This window comes from Delphinapterus leucas, chromosome 17 (genome assembly GCF_059928025.1).
Source record: "Delphinapterus leucas isolate spDelLeu-1000000601 "Yukka" chromosome 17, BTC_Dleu_Yukka2, whole genome shotgun sequence".
NCBI lineage: Eukaryota > Metazoa > Chordata > Mammalia > Artiodactyla > Monodontidae > Delphinapterus > Delphinapterus leucas.
In genome coordinates this window covers 74,101,783-74,109,510 of record NC_143145.1, presented here as the reverse complement: position 1 = coordinate 74,109,510, position 7,728 = coordinate 74,101,783, and the positions used below count along the sequence as shown (strand labels likewise).

Genomic DNA, 7,728 nt, shown 5'->3' with positions numbered 1-7,728 from the left:
ACTGTGTAATCGTCTTACAGTGTATGGGTGAAGGGGCCCGGAACAAAGGTAGGGAGAAAACAGGTAGTTTACACTGGACCTATCGGAGTAGCCTATGACTATTTATTTTAACTTATTTACTTTATAACTGATGTCCTCTATTTGTATGTGGCAGCTGGAGATCTATGTAGGCTGGAACTTATTTATTTTTAATTTAAAACTTTCATGATGAAGTGTTTGCCTTGTATAGAACATTTTCATTGGCCAGTTCAAATAAAAATAAAGTCTGCTTTGTTTGTGACATTAATAAATCAGCACAAGAGTATGCCTGGGGCTCCTTCATTGAATGAGAGAAGGCTTTCACAAAGGGAAAGAATTATGCATCTGTACCTCATTGCTCCTTTACCTAAATGAAAAGGATTGTGAGAAAGAACCCAGCATGTTCTTTCCATCCTAAGGCAATGTCTGGTTTTGATATTATGGGCCCTGCCCAGCAGTCAGCACCGGAGCCACTTCTGTTGAGGTCTGGCCTGGCCTGACCTGTGCTCTCAGGGTTCACCCTCCTCCCTGGGATGCTGCCCTCAGTCCCCACCACAAACCCCAGGGGGCTCAGTGACCATCCCTCTGTGCCCACCTCACGGTCAGCCTATCTGGAGACTGCCCCCGTGACTCACATCACAGCCACTTGCCAAAGGACGCCAAGGCTGGCTGCAGATGGCTGTCCGGGAATGAAGGAGCCTGGAGTCCTCTTGAGTCAGAGGCAACAGGAATTCCAAGAAATTTAGGGTAATAAAGTCACCTCTGTTAGGACCAAGTCCAGTCACATATTTCAGTTCTTACTGGATGCTCTCTGTGGCAGGCCTCCACCCTGCCCCTAGATCAGGCAGATGGGCAGTGGGTAGGGAGAGCAGCAACAGCCAGAGCCCGATTTGAAAAGGTATCACGTGACACGTTGTCTCTAAGTTGGCAGAGACCTAGGGACATGCAAGGAAAAGCACAGACGAAAAGACAACTCTCCTAAGGATTACAGTTCCATTTAGTTTTCAATCTCTTATAAGAATGTCAGCCTCTGTTGAGAGGTTTGTGGTGAAGGCGTTGCCACGGTGCAGAGGGACAGAGATCTCAGGGGGCTGTCACTTTGGATGTGGGACAAGACTCATACCTATGAATGTCCTTTGTTGGGAGAGGCATGTGCTGCCCAGGGAGTGGAACTGACCTACAGAAAGACCTGATGTGTGACTCCATCATTGACAGGGCAGCTGGGTCTGTGCCCCTTGTTGGGTCTGTGGAGAGACAAGTACGGAGGCTCATACCGCCTAACCCATAGGCCCTCCTTCCACCCCTTGTGTTCCTGGAAACCTCGTAAGTCCCAAGCCCTGGGCTGGCCCCTAGGAACACAGGTCACCATGAGGATAAACTCCCTTCCCCTGGAGCCAAACAGCCAGGGCTTTGCCTGTTGGCCTAAGAGGTGCCTGTGCTTTTCCAGGAAGGACAGGGGGATCTGGACCCAGCCCCCAGTAGGGAGGGCTACCTGGAATTCTGGGCAAGTGCTGACCCACGTTTTGGACTCGATCCGCAGAAGAACAAGTTGAATTTCCTACTCTTTGACCACCTGGGTCCCAGAATTCTTCAGGGAGAAGCCCCACTTAACACCAGCCAGCTTTTGCTCACAGACTCCATGGAGCTCAGGGTTCTGGGGGGAAGAGGAGGTGGCGAGGACATCAGGAGTGCAGCAGCAGCCCCCGATGAACAAGACACAGCTACTTCTAAAATCAAACGCCATAGCCAGTCCTCCAAGGGGTCACATTCTCTGGGCAACCACGTTCAGATACAGGGCAAGAAGCAAAGCAAACAATGGAAATGGTTTCTTTGTTTCACTCAGGACTGGCTCTGGCCGCACTAAAACTGCAGCGTGTTCTGTTTCTCAGTGTCTGCCCACCCCACCCCTACCATCTTCCCAGTCTGCATAAGCATACACATCATCTTTCTGTCCCTGTCCCCCCTTTCCCTCCCCCTGCTCCTTGCCCTCTGGTGGGGCCTGAGCCCTCCCGGTGTCCTCTGTCCACCCAGGGCTCCGACCTCCTTTATCCCATGAAGGGCCTCCCATCTTGGGTACCCCATGCTCTGAACTTCTCCAACTGCCAGAAACACTCACTGGCTATGAAAGCTTGAGAAGCTGTTGAACCTCATGGAGACTCAGTTTCCACAGTAGTTAAAAAGAAAATGTGGTATCTTCCTCCGAATGTCCTGGAAAAAATGCAACGAAATGTGGGCGCGAACATGCAGCCAGTACGCAGCAGTACGGCAGTGCGCGTGGGAAAGTGTGGCCGTGCTCCCACGCTAGCTGGTAAAGGTCAACGCCCAGAGCTCCCTGAAGCATCACCCACCCAGTCCCGGTTACCCAGGCCCTCCCCGGGACCCTTGCAGACCGCCGCCCCCTGGACCAGCTGCTGGGGGTAACGCCCAGCTCTAGGGTGCAGGGGCTCCAGGGCCCACTCAGCGCCAGGGCCAGCGTTGGTTCTCATGGGGCGTTTGCCCAGGCAACACCAGTTGTTAAAAGTCTGTGCTTGCCTCCTGGAGACAATGTGTTTGAATGTGCCTGTCTTGTAAGTTGAGGCATAGACCGCATGATCGTAAGGGGGGCTAAGGTATGGAGGGGGAACCCTTTGAACCCTATCAGTCATTTGTGCCTTAGAGTAGGTGAACGAAGGAAAGGAGAAGAGGGTTTCTTAGGGACCAGGAGGTAAGGTGAAAGGAGGAGGTGAAATGCTGAGGCAGGGAGGGAAGAAAGGGCCTGGAAAGGAGAAGCAAATTCAGGCAACTTTCTCCACTTTGTCTAGAGACCTGTTTCTCACCACCAGTGTTTTAAATTCTTTGGAGTCGAAGTACGATATGCCCGGAAAACACACGTCCTCCAGGAAGAAGAAAGGAAGTGGCCAGCACAGGTGGTACTGCAGGGGCCCACTTGCCAGCCTGTGCACCATGATCACCTAGGGGCTGGGGATGTGCACCAGGCTCATGGCAGGAAGCCTGATTCTAGACCCAGCGACACACTGACTTGCAGTGTGTGTGTGTGTGTGTGTGTGTGTGTTGTGTGCGTCCTGTTGGTCAAGCTGCTTACATTTCTCTGAGCCTCCACTGCCCCTCCTCTGTGACGCATGGATTCAGTTACCTGCCCAGTGGCCCTCACAGACTGATGAAAGCTCGAAGAGAGCCAGTGCATAGAAGGGTATTATGAGTTATGAATTGCTTTCCCAGCATATGGTGTTGTGACAATCCGCTCCATTCAGAAAGAAGCAGAGCTGGGGGCGGGGAGAAGTGACTCAGGAAGCTCGGGACAGGAGTGAGGGCTCAGGAGCCAGTCAGCGGCCCGGAACAGAACCGTTCTCAGAGCCTGGAGCCTGACTCCCGGGCTGGGCCCGTCGGCAGCTGGTGGACTCCAGGCCGGCGGGGGCCCAGGCTACCTGCTGCGCCCACCAACCCACCCTCACCCCCTCCCCAGGCGGCCGCCCACCCGGCCAGGCCAGGACAAGCCAGCGGCCCTCGGCTCCCAGGCAGGAAGTGGAAGCAGCGACCGCTCCTTCGGCTTCGCCGACATTCAAGCGGCCCTCTGGCTCCAGGAGCTGAGCGCTCACTGCCAGATGCCGCCCTGGCCCCTTGCCAACGATCCCCACCAGCAAAACTCCCCCTCAGATGAGACCTACAGCGCACATTGGCTCAGGAGCTCACAGGCCCCGATGAGGCACGCTGGCCCCCGTCCCACCTGCCCCAGCCCTTCTGTTCCAAGGCAGGGAACAGACACCGGTACCCGCAGGACTCAAGACCGAAGAAGTACAAGGGCTCGGGGTCTGGAAGCAAGCTGGCCCGCTTGGGCGTAACTAGGCAGGGATTTGATGTTTCACAAACAAACACGGCTCCAAGGCACTCCTGCCGCTTGCTCAGGCCAAGGAAAGCAAGATAGTTACTCAAGGAACAGTGACCTCATCAGGAAAGTACGCCCCCCCAGTCTCTCACACAAACCCCGTATCCCCAAATAACCCAGGGGACTCAGTTTGTCATGAAAAACCCCAGAGAGGCACTGCCGTGTAGACCAAGCAGGTGGCCACTTTAGAAGCCGGCTAGAAAGCGGGATGGAGACTTTTCCCTGCTGTCTGGAGAAACCATCCTCCCAGGGGAAGGGGTTCCAGCCTCAGGGTCCTGCCCTCTTGCCACACATAAAGAAACCAGAACAAAGCCGAGGCTCTTTGTCATCTGGGCTCCCTAGGACCCTGGCGGGGCTCTGGGTGTCAGCATGCTGCCTTGGCAGCCCCTGCGAGCTGGCGCTCCCGTGAAGCCGCTCAGCCTGGTCCTGTTTCACTTCCCCATCTTCTGCTTTGTTCTTCCTCAGGATGTGGTGAGAGGCGGAGATCGGGGAAGGAAGCAGGAAGTAGGAGAAGGGATGCCTGGCTGTTCTTGCTGTTTACCCCCTGCTCCTTCAGCCAGGGGAGAGCAAGGACGGAAAGCCAAGCCTGGCCTTTGAAACTGGATAAACACACTGCTAGGTGCCTAGAGTTGTGTGCCAGGGGCTACGCAAAGCCACAGGCTAAACCCACACATCTTCCTGGGCCCTCCAGCTGGGGTGCAGTGAACTTCTTTACATTAAGATAAATGCAGCTATATCAACAAGAGCGAACATTACGGGGTGTTTACCATGCTCCAGACACTGTGCTAAGTGCTTGAAGTGCCTTGGCTCACGTAGCCCTCCAAACAACGCTGTGAGGTAGCTCTTTCTTTTACCCACTCCATTCACCCCTACATAGAGAGAGAGGCTTGTCTGAAGTCACAAAGCCATTGGTGACAGGCCTGGAGATCTGACTCTGGAGACCACTGAATGTAGATGTCCGATTTGTGCACTGCCCTCAGGAGCCCTACTAGAGGCAATTACCATTGCTTTCTCCACACAGAGACACTGCCGGCCGGCCCTGACGGGGCACCTACCCGGAGGAGGCAAACTTGACTCAAATATTTCAGTTACGGTTTGAGGCTCTCTTTGGAGGTGTTGTACCAAAACAGCAACAAATTTTACATATAGATAGACAGATGGATAAATAGATGGAGAGAGAGACATCTTCCTCTTTCCTTCCCTTCCTTTTCTTTCTTAACCAACTTAGTCCTAAAGTTGTCTGGCCTGACAAAGCAAGACAGGCATCCATGCAGTGTAAGAGGGCAGAGCCATAGTGACCCAGGAGGGAGGAGGGCTGGATCCTTTTGAGATAAAGGACGCTACTGGAACAATTGGAGAGACTGGAGTGGAGTGTGCCGATAGATGGCAGTCATGTGTCCATGTTAGTTTCCTGATTGGCTGGTTCTGTTGGGGTTATATAGGGGAAGGTCTTTATATGGAGGCTATCATGCCAGCAACTCACTCTTAACATTTTATTACTTTTACCTTTTCATTTACTTTTAAAACAAACCAGCAATGCATGCATATAGTCTCATGCTAAGAAAAACATCAAGCAATACAGAAACTGCAATAAGGAAGAACCTTTGTATTCTATTACAAGTTAATCACTAAAGGGATGTTGCCTATACTCTTAAATTATACATAATGGCCCATCTCTGGGAACCCTGCCTAAACCCCCCAGCTAATAAACATTAAGATAAAATACCTTTGTTTAGCTCACAGGAAATATCCTGACCAGGCCCACCTGTGAAGGACTGCAGGAAGGAAGAAATTAACACACCCCCTCTGGAGGCTGAGCAGAACCAGGAAATGTCTGACTTTACTCCCTCTCTTTTTAGTATACAAGAAGTCTAAATTCCAACTTAGGCAAGATGGTTCTTTGGGACACGAGTCCACCATTTTCTCGGTCTGCTGGCTTTCTGAATAAAGTTTCTAGCTATTCCTTGCCCCAACAACTCGTTTCTCAATTTACTGGCTTCTCGCATGGCAAACAGTACGAGCTTAGACTCAGTAACAAATTTATTCCTTTAAAAATGTAATTCTCCACCCCACCCCTTCAACCTCAGTACATTTTTAAGAAGTCAACACTATTATTGAGGTGGTATTTTCATAGAATACAAGTATATAGGTAAGTGAATAGATCTTCAAAGTTCTCATCACAAGGAAAAAAACTCTATGTGAGATGATGGATGATAACTAAATTTGTGATGATCATTTCACAATATATACATACATCAAATCATTGTGTTGTACAAATTAAACTAATACAATGTTCTATGTCAATTATATCTCAATAAAACTGAGGAAAAATAGAGAGATTGGTTCAAGCTGGCAGAATAGAAGGAGGTGCGCTCACTCACTCTTGCAAGAGCACCGGAATCACAATTAACCACTGAACAATCATCGACAGAAAAACACTGAAACTCACCAAAAAAATACCCCACATCCAAAGACAAAGGAGAGGCTTTAATGAGATGGTATGAAGGGCACAATCACAATAAAATCAAATCCCATAACTGCTGGGTGGGTGATTCACAAACTGGAGAACACTTATACCACAGAAGTCTACCCACTAGAGTGAAGGTTCTGAGCCCCACGTCAGGCTTCCCAACCTGGGGGTCTGGCAACGGGAGGAGGAATTCCTAGAGAATCAGACCTTGAAGGCTAGCGGGATTTGATTGCAGGACTTCTACAGGACTGGGGGAAACAGAGACTCCACATTTGGAGGGCACACACCAAGTAGTATGAGCACCAGAACCCAGGGGAAGAAGCAGTGACCCCATAGGTGACTGAACCAGACCTACCTGCTAGTGTTGGACGGTCTCCTGCAGAGGCACGGGGTGGCTGTGGCTCACCATGGGGACAAGGACACTGACAGCAGAAGTTCTGGGAAGTACTCCTTGAAGTGAGCCCTCCCAGAGTCTTCCATTAGCCCCACCAAAGAGCTGGGAAGGCTGCAGTGCTGGGTCTCCTCAGGCCAAACAACCAACAGGGAGGGAACCCAGCCCCACCCATCAGCAGACAAGTGGATTAAAGTTTTACTGAGCTCTGCCCACCAGAGCAACACCCAGATCTACCACCAGTCCCTCCCACCAGGAAGCTTGCACAAGCCTCTTAGATAGCCTCACCCACCAGAGGGCAGACAGCAGAAACAAGAAGAACTACAATTCAGCAGCCTGTGGAAGGAAAACCACATTCACAGAAAGACAGACAAGATGAAAGGGCCGAGGACTATGTACCAGGTGAAGGAACAAGATAAAGCCCCAGAAAAACAAATAAATGAAGGGGAGATAGGCAACCTACCAGAAGAAGAGTTCAGAATAACGATAGTGAGGATGATCCAAGACCTCAGGAAAAGAATGGAGGCAAATATCGAGAAGATGCAAGAAATGTTTAACAAAGACCTAGAAGAATTAAAGAACAAGCAAACAGAGATGAACAATACAATAACTGAAATGAAAAATACACTAGAAGGAATCAATAGCAGAATAACTGAGGCAGAAGAATGGATAAGCGACCTGGAAGACAGAATGGTGGAATTCACTGCCACAGAACAGAATAAAGAAAAAAGAATGAAAAGAAATGAAGACAGCCTAAGCGACCTCTGGGACAACATTAAATGAAACAACATTTGCATTATAGGGGTCCCACAAGGAGAAAAGAGAGAGAAAGGACCTGAGAAAATATTTGAAGTATTATAGTCAAAAACTTCCCTAACATGGGAAGGGAAATAGCCACCCAAGTCCAGGAAGTACAGAGAGTCCCATGCAGGATAAACCCAAGGAGAAACATGCGGAGACACATAG

The 7,728-nt window shown here is 50.4% G+C and overlaps 1 protein-coding gene across 3 annotated transcripts in view; it reads right to left on the bottom strand.

Moving 5' to 3' along the window:
- Positions 1-7,106, bottom strand: part of LOC111185582 (uncharacterized) — a 180,450-nt gene extending 173,344 nt beyond the window's left edge. For all 3 annotated transcript variants that reach the window (XR_016388550.1, XR_016388549.1, XM_089899072.1), the window contains exon 1: positions 6,727-7,106. The gene's annotated coding sequence lies outside the window, so the exon portion shown is untranslated. The remainder of the gene's footprint in view (positions 1-6,726) is intronic.
- Positions 7,107-7,728: the final 622 nt, after the last annotated feature.